Genomic DNA, 15,657 nt, shown 5'->3' with positions numbered 1-15,657 from the left:
TCATGCAAATCATGAAAGTGTCAAATCCAGATGGCAAAACACCAAAAACTCATGGTTATTCAGCCCAGACGAGAGAGGGGGCTGAATATTATTGATCCGGATGTTCAGTGCAGGGCGTTGCTTTGCAAACTTGTGGTTAGAGGTTTCCTACCAGGCACTAAGCCTTGGAAGGATTTTTTCTTATCTTAGATTTCCGGATGTACACCCCGTGTTGGGAGAGATTGGCTGCCCAGCACACGGTTTTTGTTCACGGAGGCAGATATCAAGGCACCATCTTCCCCTCTTATTATTGTAGCCATCGTCAGAGCATGGAGCAGCATGAGACCATTCTTGCAACAGAGACTTCCTAGGTCTTTGGATGAGGCTGACCGACAACCTATTATGTGGAACGAGTTCATTAGGGATGAGGCCGATCAGCCACGTGGTGCATCTCGTTACATGCAGTGGTCAGGATGGGAGGGATGTGCATATACAATTCTTGCTTGAAAAACCTTTAAGAGTCTTCCGGTGGATCAGAGAGCTACATCCATTCAGCATCTTAGGGGCTCTCGCATACGTATTGATCAGATTGATGCAGCTATACCGCATGAGTGGCTCTCTGGGACCTTTCATAGAGATTACAATTCGAGATGGTTGGGAGTTTTTTCTAGGATAGGCATACCTCTGCAGGTCATTGCTCTCCCAGGCTAGGAGGCTACATGATTCTATTGAAGATAAAATCATCCCAATGACCTGCAGACGGTCTCCAGCATTGTGAATAGGTTTCTACCAGATGAAGATAAAATCTGGGGAGGATGTTCCCTCCACGGCTGGCCGCTTTCGGAGGGAAACTACGTCATACAATGAGAGGGGAGGGGGGTACAAGAGGCATGTAATGCCAAGTGATTTCACTGTCCAATCAAAGAGAAAAAGATCCTTGCGCCATGTGTGCAAATGAGCCTCTTATCAGCTACACATGCAACCTGAACCTCCCTGAAGCTTCCCTCACTAACCGCGGAGGGTATGAATAATATCAGTCCAAATCGAGTCGATGGACTCCACGGGGGGGGGGGGGGGGGGGGGGGGGGGGGGGTGAGAATGCCTTCGATGGCCTCACTGCACCGAACCCGCCATGCAGCAATGCTGCTGATAATCTCCCATCTCTGACTAGTGCTCGTTGGAGACCAGATCTCTGACGATGGGTCGGGAGTAGGAGCTGCATCTATCCAGCAATAGGATAGGCCCTCCTGCTTCCTCGTAGAAGAGGGCAAGGTCGACCTCTATGACCCAGGTAACTGCTCCCCAGGTGATACTGAGTGATGTGAGGACCACACTGTGGCGAATTCTCGCTTTCCGGGAGTTGGTCAAACCCAACCTAATTGCTCGCTGTGTAGACAGAAAGAATCCTCTGTCAAACATGTTGCACTTTGGGACAGTCCCAAAGGCAGCACCATTGCGACTCCAGGGGGTGGCTACAACACCCACACTGCGTCGGCTGTCCTCCAATGGCCAATCACGTGCCACCAACAGCGAGACTACGGTGGGATAGCTGCCAGGTGACCTTCCTTGGTCAAAAGTTGTCCCACAGACTCTTTAGAAATCTCCAAGGAAGCAGGAGGAAATGCCTTGGGAGGCCCAATGGTCTGCTGCTTCAAGGTGCCATCTATCACGTGTATTCCTACAACCTCAGCGTGTGGTGAGAGAAGGGGATTGTCGAGATCTGCAAGCTGAAGGGCTCCTATCACTCCAACTCACCAGGGTCCCATTGGACACGTGTCAACAAAGGTCGGCTTTCCCGAAACCATAGCCGCTAGAAGCTGTCACCGGAGGAGCGTCAATGTGCCACTGATGATCATAAAAGCCACCACTGAAATCCTCGGTGGACGAGAGTCAGCTGGCCCTCGGGTCCAACTGAAAAAATGAGTGCAGGCCCTCATCTCAACCGAGGACTGCGGCATATCATGATGAGTGAAGGCTTCGAGCCATTGTGGGGGGTGGGCGGGATCCTGGAGGGGGCTGTGCCAATGGGGGTGTACGCTTGAGTCGATGGCGAGGGTATTCTGGTCTTTGCTCCGGATCCCAGCGAGCTTGTGTCTCTGGGGGGAGCCTCCTTAAGCTGGACCCACTTTCCCAAAGATGAGCGGGACCAGTGCAAAGGGGCACCCAGACAACGTGGGGTCGAGTGCCCGAGGAGTACCCACTGGGCATCCTGAAGAGAGGGTTCCAAATCAAAGGTTGGCAGAGTCTCTCCTCGTCTGTAGTTGGAGGCAGCTCGCAAGAGAGGGTAGGCTTGAGGTGTCTTCAAGCTATCATCAAACTGGCTGCAAAGCGGTCCTCAAAGGAGGAGCTGAGACTGCAGGAACGGACCTCCGAGAAGATTCACTGCACACTAGGAGTCTAGGGCCACCAAGAAACCAAGAGGGGGCATGCGGGCCGAAACCTCACTCAATTAGACATCCATATTACATGGCTAGACCTTCAGAAGCTGCACACCAATATCAGTTCTACAGTGAGCATTTCCTCAAGCTCACACCAGATGGATTCATACAGTGACCACACTACCTACAGAGACACATGTCACATGCCATGAGGATGGTGACTGGCCAGATCTGAGTCTCATCACACTCGCTGAGGATTGAGACAGGGAGATATGAGGGCATACAGGAGGAGCAAAGGATTTGTCAGATGTGTATCACTAGGGAGGTAGAGACAAAGGAGCACTATATCTGCAGATGCCCAATATACTATGAGATTCAGGGCCAATACCATTGTCTATTCAGGGAGGGATTTGGCCCTCTCTCCAGAGTGATGGATTATGAGCATCAGCGTTGCCTAGGCCTATTTCTGCTGGAGATGCGTCGCCGCAGAGATAGACTATTCAGGGCACAGAGACCAGGATGGGACACATCACAGAGAGTCCTCACACAGTTTTTTGCCCAGACAACCCGCTAGGTGACCAGACATCGTACCCATGAGTAGGAGGAACCCCAACTCAGGCAGACCCGCTGCCAGTGCCTTACCCAAAACACCCATCAGCGAGGGGTCACCATTAAGAGAGCATGCCAAATCCAATGGGCTCGACATCCACGCACACCCACATGCAAACCCTCGACGCAAATCCAATGGGCTTGACATCCACGCCCATGCACATGCAAACCCTCGACGCAGAACCTCCGCCTCTGTTGTCTATGTCACCCCCCTTCCTTCCTCCGCCCCCCCTCCTTCCTCTCCCGTTGTTCGCCCCTGCTTCTGCCCGTCCCTCTTCCTCCCGCTGCTGTCTCCTGTCTGCGCCCCATCCCCTCCTGCTCTCCTTGTTCGCCTCCCCTCCTCTCTCCTCTCTCCGCCTCCCCTCCTTCCTCCGCCTCCTCCATTCTGCACAGCCTTTGCTGCGCTGCCCTTCTCCCGCCCTTCTTTGCCTGGTTTTTTCTTTTTCTTTTTCTTTTTTTCTTCTTCTTTTTCTTTAATATTCTTCTTCTTCTTTTTCTTGTTTCTTGTTTCTTTTCTTTTCTTTTCTTGTTTCTTTTTTTTTCTCTTTTTTTCTTTTTTCTTTTTTCTTTTTTCTTTTTTCTTCTTTTTCTTTTCTTTTTTCTTTTCTTTTTCTTCTTTTTTCTTCCTTTTTTTTAAAAATATATTTTTTTTGCCCTTTTCTACCCTCTCTTCCTTTCCTCCGCTTCCTTGCCTACCTCTTCCCCTTGGTTCGGATTGCTCCTCATCCGGGTTCAAGTCGGTCTTTTTCTTCGATTAGCATCATGGCTAATCAATCTCCCTCGGCCGGCGGGCGAACCATTGTTTTTCCGAAGCCAAGCTCGCTCTCCTCTACGCCGAAATAGAGAAAGACTCCAAAACGACCCTCATTGCCAGAATCTTTGGATCTCACCCGTCCCGTCTCCAAGCTCGGGATTGGGTCCTGGCGGCTCTGCCCTCCGACCTCGCTACACACTTTCGAGATGTCAAGTTGCTTGGAAGAGGTTTCTTCCAAGTGGATTTTGATTCTGAGGACGCAGCCTCAGAGGTTCTGAAGGGCAGCCCTTTGCCATTGGGCCCGAGGAAGATATTCTTTCTTCCCTACTCCAGCTATTTTGCTCTTGTTGAGGAAGACCGGAACCGTTTCCCAATTACTCTCAGATTCCCAAGTCTTCCTCACGCATATTGGCCTATGTTAGAGGCCATCGGGTCTGCCTTTGGGCTGGTTCTTCAAGTGCCCCCCCTCCACGCCTTGCGGACATCTTCTGCCCAGGTGGTCACTGCCTCGGCGGATGTTGTCCCCAGGGTCATGGTTCTTGCCCGTGACATTGAGCTCTTTGAGGACTATGTTTTGCTTCCGGGCCCTTGTGGCCCTTTGAAGCAATGTAGGGAGATTGCAGGTAAACCCGATCAGTGCTAGGTTTGTCACCAACAGGGTCACTTTGCTCGAGATTGCCCTTGGGCTTGAGGTCACAGGAGGCCTCGTAAGCGTGCTTCTCAGGCGCCACCTCCCTTGGTTCCTTCCCGTCCTTCAGTCCGCCAGGTGTGGCGAGATGTCTCTCACGCCCGCCCCCTGGTGTGATTGATGGGAAGGCCTCCTCGGATCATGTACAGATAGATGATAATTCTGGTCAGAGGGATGTGTCATCTGATGCATCTTTGCAGAGAGATGATATCTCAGATCCGGATGATTTTGTTGAGTCCTCTCTACTTGGAGGGGGCGATATGTAGGATGTTCAGCGCAGTGGGGATCATGTATTGCAGGATTTTCAACATGATGCCATTGCCCTTGATACCCCGCAGGGCGAACAGGTTTCTCGTACATACATATGCAGGTACTGTGCAGGGCCTCGGACAAGGGCATGTCAATGGACTTTGCCCCGTGGATTTTCCCGTCCTCCAGCATTATGAGAGGCGTCCTCAGGTTGCCCATCGTCTTCTTAGATCGGGGGTCAAACCCTCTTCTCTTCCATGAGAATCGTCTCATGGAATGTTCAGGGCCTTGGAGGGCTTCCCACCCGTGGTAGGAAGCACCTTCTGAAGGACCAGCTTCACCCTGCTGTTACAGGAGGGTCTATGGATGTACTTTTGTTGCAGGAACACAAATTGGATAGATCTCGGTGTGGCAAAACTGGTAAGATGCTTTCTGGCCACACCTTCTGGTGCTCGACAGTTGGGACTAGAGGGGGTGTTTGCATTTCAGTGGCAGCATCTGTTATGCCTCATGTTATTGGGCACGGTGTTATCATCCCTGCTAGAGCGCAGTGGATCTTGATCATGCATGAGGGTCAGAAATTGGGAATCTTGGATATCTATGCAATTAACGTGAGAGGTGAAAGGGTGGCCTTTTGGGACACCATTACAAATGTCATTCCCCAGGTTGATCATTGGATAGTGGGAGGAGATTTTAATATGGTTGAGCAACCTTCTGACAAGAAGGGTGGATGCAATAGCTCGTTGAGCCAAACTCATAACAAGTGCATACAACACTTGCCCTGGAACAGAAACACGAAACTCGGGCACAGGCTCATCTCCCCATGCTTGATTGGTCTCAAAAAAACCCTCGTGCAAAGTATCAGCAAAGGGCTACAGCTCAGGATTAGCACAACAGTCCTTTGCTTCATCAATAACGACCTCATACGCTTGAGATCACCACTCTTATATTGCTGAATTTCCATGACTTGAAAAACCCACACACAGAAACGCTGTTGTACAACACACTTTTTTTTTTTTGTAATATCCAGTGCAGTATATTTATATGCTCATAAATTTACAAGATGGGAAGTCTCCGAAGCGGAGAGTATCCCAAATGTCAGAAACATAAAGAGAAAAGCTCTAAACAAGAAGCATCCATATCACCCTCATGGCAGGCATCATATAAGGATTGCCGCAATGAGGCTCTGAAGGATTCATATGACTGGTGATTCTGCCGACCCAAGTATGCCAAATTATGCTCACTCCAGATTGTCCAAAGAGCCCAATATCTCACCCAAGAGAGAAATAGTGAGTATTGGGACAAGGACCGCATATATCTGCCAAAAAGCCAAAAATGTTTCCCAAAATTGTGACTAGGGAAACGGAGCCGAAGAAAATCTGAAATTCTCCTGAGGAGGATCCTGGAACAAGGGCAATGCCAGAGCAGATGAAGAACAGTCTCTGAGGGAGCCTGACATCTTAGACATGTGGAAGGTGCAATGTGACGTTTAGCAAGTATGACCCCCACTGACAATGTACCTGTCAAACATCTCCAAAGAAAAAGTCTTTGTTTCAATGGCATTTTACGCTTCCACAACATCCAGAGATTCTTTCTCCACCATGAGAGGGGCTTCCTTATATGCCACAGAGAATTAGCATGTTGATGAATCCATGGGGCAGGCTGAAGAAGCCTGTAGGCTTTGATGGAGGTTAAGGCAGGAAGGGGAACAGGATGAATGCATGTAGCAGAAGGTTGCAATTGCCAATCCAGAAGCCTGTCTGTGTCAGCCACGGGTGGATGAACGCATGTAGCAGAAGGTTGCAATTAGCATGTTGATGAATCCATGGGGCAGGCTGAAGAAGCCTGTAGGCTTTGATGGAGCCACGGGTGGAATAGGTAAAAAGGGATACAATAAATCAGCAATTTTCTTCCATATCAACCTATGATGCATTCCCAATGTATAGGAAGCAGTGGCCCGGGGAAAGGATAAGACATATCCCCGATCATCTACCACATCATGTACGTACCTAATTCCCAATTTCATAAGATTGTATGCCTGAACAGGTTCCTGTAAAGCCAGTGGAGTGTCAAAGATGGCACTCCAATGAATACTTTCTTTCCTCATCGAGTTTGTCTCCAAGCAGTTATCAGGAACCCATTTGACCTTAGAGAGAACTTGTTTCCAGTCAAGTATGAGAGCAGTAGAGAAAGGACAACCAGGTATCCTCCCTATAAATCTCCCAATCACAACCTCCCAATGATCGGTAATCCAATGACCATAAGCAGAAGTCCTCATGTTGACACACATGAATGCTAACATACAAGTCCATGGCTGCTGTTGACGGAAAAAAGTATGCAACATTGTAGCCTTCCTTGCAAGTACATGATATTTTATATTGAGGACATTAAGTCCACCATGCATCCTTGGGGAGCACACCATTTCCATCTTCATCAGTCTCAATGCTTTCACAGCAGTTTTTGTCTTCCATAATATCTCCATAGCTTGAGACATAAAAGCTGAAATATCCCTAGAAGACCAATGTAGCAAGGGCAAATAGAACTGGACATAAGACATCACAATGGATTGTACTATTCTGAGCCTGACATGAAGAGGCCAAGTAGAAATCTTCCAGTATTCCAGTTTATGTTGAAGTCTTTGGAAAATCCATTTTAACTGCTGCTTTCTGGTGATATGCCATCCTATGGGATATCCCAAATGCCTGACAATATCTGTGGAATGCACCACCTGACCCGGCCAAAGAATAGAATGCCAGTCACATTGTTTCAGGGGGAGTAATTTAGATTTTTCAAAATTGACATGCAATCCCGCTGCCAACCCATATAAAGAAAGAGTGGCCATAAGCATGCGAAGTTCCTGAGGAGAATTATGTGGCATGAAGAAGGAATCATCAGCATATGCTTGTGCCAAAAAAGATGTAGCCCCTGGGATTTTGAGACCAGTCATCTGTCCTGTGTTTGTAAGATGATCAAGATACATCAAAAGAGGATGGGTCGCAATGGCATAGAAGAGAGCACTGAGAGGGCAGCCCTGTCTAACTAATCGACCCAATATCCATGACCGAGACAAATGGCGCCCAAGAATGCATTGAGCAGTAGAGCCAGAATAAAGCCAGTAAACTGCATTTGCCATCTTGGGACCAAACCCCAACTTTGTCATGATCTGAGAGATGAAATCCCATTGAACATTGTCAAATGCCTTGGCAATATCCACCTGCAATATAAGCACATCTTGATGCGAATACTTAGCATATTCAATTGCAGTCAAGGCATTGGATATATTGTCATGGATTTGTCTTCGCGGCACAAAACCATACTGATGAGGATGAAGTCCTGCATGCAATATCCTGTGAAGCCTATGTACAATCATTTTGGCAATAAGTTTGTAAAGTACACGCATCAGAGTAATAGGCCTCCAATCTGATATACGATCACACAGATGTTTTTTGGGGACAAGCTTGACTATACCATGCTTCCAAGAGTGCGGCAACTGATTTTCTTCCCAGGCCACATTGATCATTTGCAAAAGGACCTCTTTCAAATCATCCCAAAAAGAAATATAAAATTCCACTGTGAGGCCATCCCAGCCAGGGGACTTGTATTTGCTGAGGTGGAATAACGCATTATCAAGTTCCGTGTCAGTAAAAGGCCTTTCCAAGGTAAGAGCATCATCCATTTCAACTATTCCAGAAACATATCGAAGAAATTCAGTCTTGGCATCAGTCACTTGATTAGATGGGGAACCAGGAGCAAAAAACAATTTCTGGAAATAATTGTGGCATTCGTCTTGGAGATCAGAGAAAGAGTGAGTCCAAAAGCCATCCAGTTTCCTAACCCTTAGACATGAATTTTTATTTCGAGTAGCATGCAAGCCCTGGAAAAAGGATTTTGAAGAGCAGCCCTTATCCATGAGGGGCTTCATTCTTGCCCTAATCTGCCATTTGTGCAATTTCCTCTGATCATTAACAGCAAGTTTAAATTGTGCATGTGAAAGGGAATCCTTTTCTGAATCAGAGAGTGGCCTCGACGACTGAGAAAATTCAGTCAAATGTTGTGCTGTCCTTTTTGCCCATTTAACCTCATTCCTCCATTTTGTCATATGCCATTTGCCATACTCCCTAATGACATTCTGAATACGAGAGGCGAAGCTGTCCCAAGCATAATTCATGTCCTCCTGGGCATGAACTGGCAAAGGATGAATGGCCAATCTGATCATTTGCTGAAAATTGTGATGTTGAAAATAAGCCCGATTAACATGCAATAGTCTACTGGAGAGAAATGGCAAATCATCCAGAGGCATGCCAAGCTGCAAATTCATCCACAATGGAGCATGATCTGACAAGCCCAATGAGAAATCTATAAGGAGATGAGGGCTAAAATCTGCAAATTGTTGTGGATAAAACAGATACCATCTGTCAAGCCTTGCCCAATACGTAGTAAGTGCATTATGATGAAAAGTATATCCAGGGACTGACCCTTGGAGAAGTATCCATAAATCTTCAGCCTGCACAGAAAGAAGCATGTCATCCCATTCGTGCCTTTCCAATGATAGCATATGAGATCGTGAAGTGGTATTATCTCTAGGCAGAGGGGAATTATTAAAATCCCCACAGATGAATGCATTGGATCTCCATGGATATCTGCATAAAGAATCCCACAAAGAAGCCCTCATGGCAGAGGTCTGGGGGGCATAGACTGATGCAAACTCAAAAATATCACCATTAACATTGCATTGTATTACTATCCATCTGCCACTATTGTCATTGAAGGCCAACTGAGGCTGCAATTCATGTCTAACCAGTATGCATACACCTGAATAGGTAGCAGTACCAGCATAATATATATCATAACCGTGCAAAAAACCATGTTGTCCAGCCATGGAGTGTTGATTATGCTCTTGCAAACAAACAATATCTGGCTGCATTTTATGTACATAAATCCAGAAAAGCCTCCACTTTGAGACATTGCAGAGGCTCTGTACATTGTATGTAAAGCACTTAAGTGTTTGAAGCATGAAAAGGTATGTACAGCAGAGTGTGAGGATAAGAACCATACATCAGAGAGGCTAGGCCTCTGCCTGCATAGGCTGCATGCCTTCATTGCCCATGAAAGACATAGCATTTTCCTCTTCTTCTGAATCACATATGGGGATGCCCTTCTTCAGTACGCCCACCCAATTTTGAAGGATAGGAGCAGAGGCTGAAGTAGAAGTTTGTCCTGGTGAGGGAGAAGAAGCATCCCATTGACGAGATTGAAGGGGGCGTTGCTTCAATACAACCACCTTCTTGGGTTGTTTAAAACCGTCCTGATCAATCCCCACAGTTTCCTTCATCTTCTCTTTTCCTTTATCTTTTCCTTTTCCTGGAAGTACGGGCATCTGATTGACTGATTTTGCATTCTTTGCTCCATTTGTATTTGCTGTCTTGACTTGCAAATTCTCATTCTTTTCCCGTGTCTGGGGTGGCAAGGCATTTGGGGGGGGGGCTGATGCAGAACCATTGGGCATTCAGAGGCTAGATGCCCAAACTTGTGACAGGCAAAACAAGCACCTGCAAACACACCCCACTTCAATTCAAAATACTTTTTGCCCAATTGCACTCCCTCAACTTTCACCGCAATAGAAGGAGGAGTAGGTATGTCAGTGTCCCAGAGAATGCAGAACCTGTTACAGTTTCCCATGGGGCGTGGTGGACAAATGACCTGTCCCAAGGAAGCAGCTAGGCCAGGCAACTCTTCACGCATATAGTCCGGGAAGTTTGCAACCTCAACCCATACAGGGCAGTGATGCCGTATAAGACTTTGATAGTCCTTGTTTGGGGACCAGGGCATAGCATGTACCATTTGCCTCCCATAAAACAGGGGAGAGAACTCAAGAAGCCTCTGCTTGCATGAAGCATCTGATAAATGCACCTCATAAAAGCCTCTGGAAGCAAAATACACTCCCTCTACAAAGCATCCTCCAAGGATGGACTTAATCCACTGCGCGACATCGCTGGCCGCAGGGATTCTTCCTGGAAAGAATATTATAACTGCAGTTTGAGACAACTTTCTGAGAGGGTTTACCAGGGACGGTAACTTCAATTTGTAGGTGACCTCTGGAATCGGTTTGCCCCATTCCTGTCGTGACTGCTGAAAGTCATCCTTAAGGGTATCAAACACATACTGCGCTTCCAACGTATATGCATCATCTTGTAAAGCCGGCTCTGATAGGCGGCGCTTAGCATCTGCAGATCTTTCTTTTCGGGCATATGTACAAACATCTAAGGCTGAAGCCATTGATAGAACCACGGAAAGGGAAAGGCTGTGAAAAGGAACAGGCTGATATTGACAGAAGGTGGCTGTGAGGTTACGAAGGTAAGAAGGAAAGTGGAATAGAACAGTAATGCAGAAAAAGTGCAAGAAAGCGGCAGAGAAAAACTGCAAAAAGGACACTATAGAGTTATGGGAAAAGTATGGCAGGGAAAGACTGAATCGTGCAGCAAGGGGCACGAGGCAGGATAGTCCCGGCGATAAAAACTAGGCGCGTGGACACACACTCACACACACACACGCACAGTCGCACCTGGAAGAAAGGAGGACACAACGCAAGAGGGCTGACAGTAGGCGCTTGAAATAGGAGAGACGTCGAGAGGCTGGACAGGCGAACACACACACACACACACACACACAAGTAGTGGACAGGAGAAAACGCAGAGAGGAAGCAGTATCCAAAGTAGGCGACAGATTTTGCAGAGAGTTCAGAATCAGCAATACACAGGCGAGCAGCACACTTAGTCTTCACACAAGTCGCAAGCGAGCAGCTATCACATAGTTCGTAGGTGTCAGGCGTTTTTCTGAAAGATGTTTTGGGCCTATGTATATATGGATGCATGGTGTGTGTGAAGAGCTTTGTATGGAATGCGTTGCCAGGTGTACAGGGTGGATGGCTTTTGTTTTGGGCTTGTGCAGGCCTGTCAGGAACGTGGTCAGCTGCAGGTGGTATCAGCCGTTCGATGGCTCTAAATGTGTGCGCGTCCCCAAAGAAATGAGTGGGCACTGGAAGGTTATGTTGGAAGATGTGGAAGCATGAGGGTAATTAAATATTGATGCGGCCAAGGTAGCCTTGAAACATGGTGTGAAATCGGAGGCTCTAAGCATTGTGGCTATATTCCAAGAAAAATAAAGAAAATAATAATATCTACATGGCCAACTTATTGAAAGCCACTTGGCTACTTGTTTGGTTGCCAACGTAGCCGCCAGCGTGACGTTCTGGAAGCTGGCGAAGACGCCTTGTGTGGAGTAGCCGTTTTTGGAGCCTGGAGCGGAAGAGGAACGGGGGCTTTCGGGCGTGTGCAGCCACAGGCGTGGGAGTGATCGTGTGGATGTTGCGGTGGCTAGGTGCAGCCGGAAGCGCCCTGGAGCGGACAGAGCCGACGCCTTCTGTGAGGAGGCCGCCTTGTGATGACTGGGCGATGTGGAGCGCAGCTGCAGGCGCAGAGAAGGGTGGCTGGTGAGCGTGGAGACGCAAGGTTGGCAAGGGGAGCCGCGTCGACTGTATTTGAGAGGGAGCCGCCTTGGTCAAAGGTGACAGGCTGGCGACAGTGACGAGGCCCGTAAGAGGAGCTGAAGCCTGCAGGGACAATCGCGTGGGTGGCCGCCTTGTGTAAAGAGCCGCCTGGTAAGTGAAGGCTCTTGAATCTGCAGACAGAGAAGGGGAGGTTGCCGCCTGGTGAGATACGAAGGCTGGCAAGTATGTGAAGAGGGCTTCGACGCAGAGACAGAGAGGAGCAGAGGCTGGGCGAATAGCTGAAGAAAGGGTGGCTGGTGTGGGCCGCTAGGTGAAGCCGGAAGTGGAAGCACAGGTAGGTGCTGGAGACAGGGCTGTGGACAAGTGATCGTGCAGAGGCTGGTGGGACTGATAGCACGTCAAAGACAGAGACAAGGGACAGGTGGTGCTTGGGTTTGTTGCGAGGCTGACAGAGGATCAGCACAGAGAGTGAGAGAGAGGTGTTTGGGTAGCTGCTGCTGGCGACACACACAGAAGTGATGGGCTGCAGAGAGAGTTGAGGGTTAGCTGGTGGGGCGCCCTCTGAAGAGAAGTGGCCGGGTTCTTTCTGGTGTGATTGGCACAGCAAGCAGGCGAGAGGTTCGCGGTGATTGGGGATGTGGTGTATCCTTGGCAGTGACAGGCCAAAGTGTTGATGGGTCGTGTGGCTGGAGGCTTGGTCGTCAGACGCAAGGTCGTAATTCCCGAGGTGGTGTGGCCGTGGTGGAATTCCCTTGGCAGTAAATCCAGGCCTGAGTGTTTGTAAGTTGTGTGAGTAAGGCTTCTGTGTCGGGAGAAGCTTGTATGATGTTTTGATTGGGAAATATATTGCTGGGTGTTTACCTTGTCTATGGTGCCCCTGTTTTGTGCTGTCTGTCTGGCGTGGGTGGGTGGTAAAGTGTGAGAAGTGTTCCAGCCGGTGGCTGGTGGTGCCTCCGTTGTGTTTGTATTTCCAAGTTTGGGAGGTGAAGGGCTATAGAGGCAGTGGTCTTTCTTTCTTTTTTTCACCTCACATTCTTCTGGTGCCCCCACTGAGGATAACTCTGGTGTTGTTCTTTGCCTAGAAGGGCGTATGTCCCACTGAGGAGAGCTTAGGGATTGTTAAAGGTTTTCATGATGTGGTCTTATCCGGAGTTTCATGGCAGGAAGGGTGAAGATGTGTGTGACTTCTTGGAGCAGATGGAGTTGGCATGCATTAGCAATCATGTGACAGATGAAGAGCAGGTTTTGAAGCTGATAAAGATTTTCTTGAAGGAAGATGCCCGAAGCTGGCTTAAGGATTTTGAAGCACAGGATGCTGGTGTTTTGACCTTAGACAGGTTAAAAGAAGGCCTTTTGGAGCATTTTCAGCAAGTGGAGGATTCTAGTGTGCTTTGGCAGGAGTTGAGCATCTTGAAGCAGGTCCATGGGCAATCACTGGATGATTTTGTGAAGGTATTTACATGTTTATGGGGTAAGTGGTGTATGACATTGAAGCAGGAAGTTCCTCCTATGTTTCTGAAGAAGAGCTTGTTTATTGATGGTTTGTTACCCCATTTGAAGGTCAGGGTTGAGTTGAAGAATCCCAAGTCATTTGATGATGCAGTTAGGGTTGCTAGGGAAAAGGAAGGCAAGATTTTGAAGCAGATGGAGATGGGTATTTATCCGTATGAAGGTGTTGTGTTTGCAAGGGATAAGCAGGTAAATTTGGTTGAGGTGGATAAGAGTTCTATGCAAAGTTTGATAAGACAGGAGCCTCAAAGGCCGATACAGGTGCAAAGGGGGATGTTCTATGTGCCTTCTGATTTTTTTCCAAAGTCTTTAAAGCAGGTGAAGGAGACTTTTGCAGATGAGAAGTTGCCAGTGGATTTGCATTTGAATCTGGATGACATGCATGCACATGGAAGCAAAGAGGATGATGCCTTGGGATTGGCTGATGATAAAAAGGAAGAGGAGCTGGATACACAATGCTTTGAGGATGATTCTTTGCCTGATTCTACAAGGGAGGAGAATGGGGTAGAGACTTGTGGTGAAGTGAAGATGGTTTGTGATGCGGATGTGGAGAGTGTGGAGGAAGATCCTATTATCTTGGATTTTCTTGGACAGCTTGATGGTGATCTGGTACCTGATGAATGGTATGGATGTTTTTTCATTTGATGCATTGTGTGCTGGGGAGTCTTTGGACGATGATACCAGGGGGGTTGGCAACACTCAAGAAGGTATGCATGTAAATTGGGCTGATGAAGAGCATTGTGAGGTGAGTATCGTGCTTGAGGATGATATATGGGAAGTTGCTAGCCTTGATGAACAGGAGCCAGAGATGGAGATGGATGCAGATATGGTTGAGAGTGTAACTAAGGCTTCTTTGCGGGTTGCTGAAATGCTAAAGGCAAAGTCCATCGATGACAAGGATTCTAAACCAGTTGAGTTGTATGGTTGTGAAGAGATGCCTGAATTGCTAGAGCCGGAAGTGCTTGTGGACAATGCTGATGGAAAGGATCTGGATCTTTGTGTGCAGAAAGGTCAAAATGCTGGAACCTGGCCTTCACTGGTAATGATAGATTGGATGCTAAAGGTTGCAATGCCCCAGGTTTTGAAGACAGGGAGGTTTGTTGTGGGTGAAGTGGACGTAGATGATTTGGTGGTGCATAGGCTTGACGTTTGGTATGCAGTGATGCAGCCATTGTGTTTCACAGATGTTGGGGAATGGGATGGTCAGTTGGAGCTGTTTCCTTTTGATCCTGGTGGATAGCTATTGGACTTATCTTTTTGCTGCTGAGCATGAATGCTCTAGCAGATGGGGGGGGGTTGGCAAAGTATGTCAGGTGTTTTTCTGAAAGATGTTTTGGGCCTGTGTATATATGGATGCATGGTGTGTGTGAAGAGCTTTGTATGGAATGCGTTGCCAGGTGTACAGGGTGGATGGCTTTTGTTTTGGGCTTGTGCAGGCCTGTCAGGAACGTGGTCAGCTGCAGGTGGTATCAGCCGTTCGATGGCTCTGAATGTGTGCGTGTCCCCAAAGAAATGAGTGGGCACTGGAAGGTTATGTTGGAAGATGTGGAAGCATGAGGGTAATTAAATATTGATGCGGCCAAGGTAGCCTTGAAACATGGTGTGAAATCGGAGGCTCTAAGCATTGTGGCTATATTCCAAGAAAAATAAAGAAAATAATAATATCTACATGGCCAACTTATTGAAAGCCACTTGGCTACTTGTTTGGTTGCCAACGTAGCCGCCAGCGTGACGTTCTGGAAGCTGGCGAAGACGCCTTGTGTGGAGTAGCCGTTTTTGGAGCCTGGAGCGGAAGAGGAACGGGGGCTTTCGGGCGTGTGCAGCCACAGGCGTGGGAGTGATCGTGTGGATGTTGCGGTGGCTAGGTGCAGCCGGAAGCGCCCTGGAGCGGACAGAGCCGACGCCTTCTGTGAGGAGGCCGCCTTGTGATGACTGGGCGATGTGGAGCGCAGCTGCACGCGCAGAGAAGGGTGGCTGGTGAGCG

At 48.1% G+C, this 15,657-nt stretch overlaps 1 protein-coding gene across 4 annotated transcripts in view; it reads right to left on the bottom strand.

Moving 5' to 3' along the window:
• Window positions 1-15,657, bottom strand: part of LOC147638558 (dynein regulatory complex subunit 2-like) — a 124,854-nt gene that overhangs the window by 624 nt on the left and 108,573 nt on the right. The window lies entirely within an intron of this gene.

The sequence above is a fragment of the Cibotium barometz genome, chromosome 5 (assembly GCF_041138505.1).
Source record: "Cibotium barometz isolate CiBa-2024 chromosome 5, ASM4113850v1, whole genome shotgun sequence".
Classification (NCBI taxonomy): Eukaryota; Viridiplantae; Streptophyta; class Polypodiopsida; order Cyatheales; family Cibotiaceae; genus Cibotium; species Cibotium barometz.
Note: the sequence above shows the minus strand (reverse complement) of the source record. Positions and strands in the feature narration are given on the sequence as shown.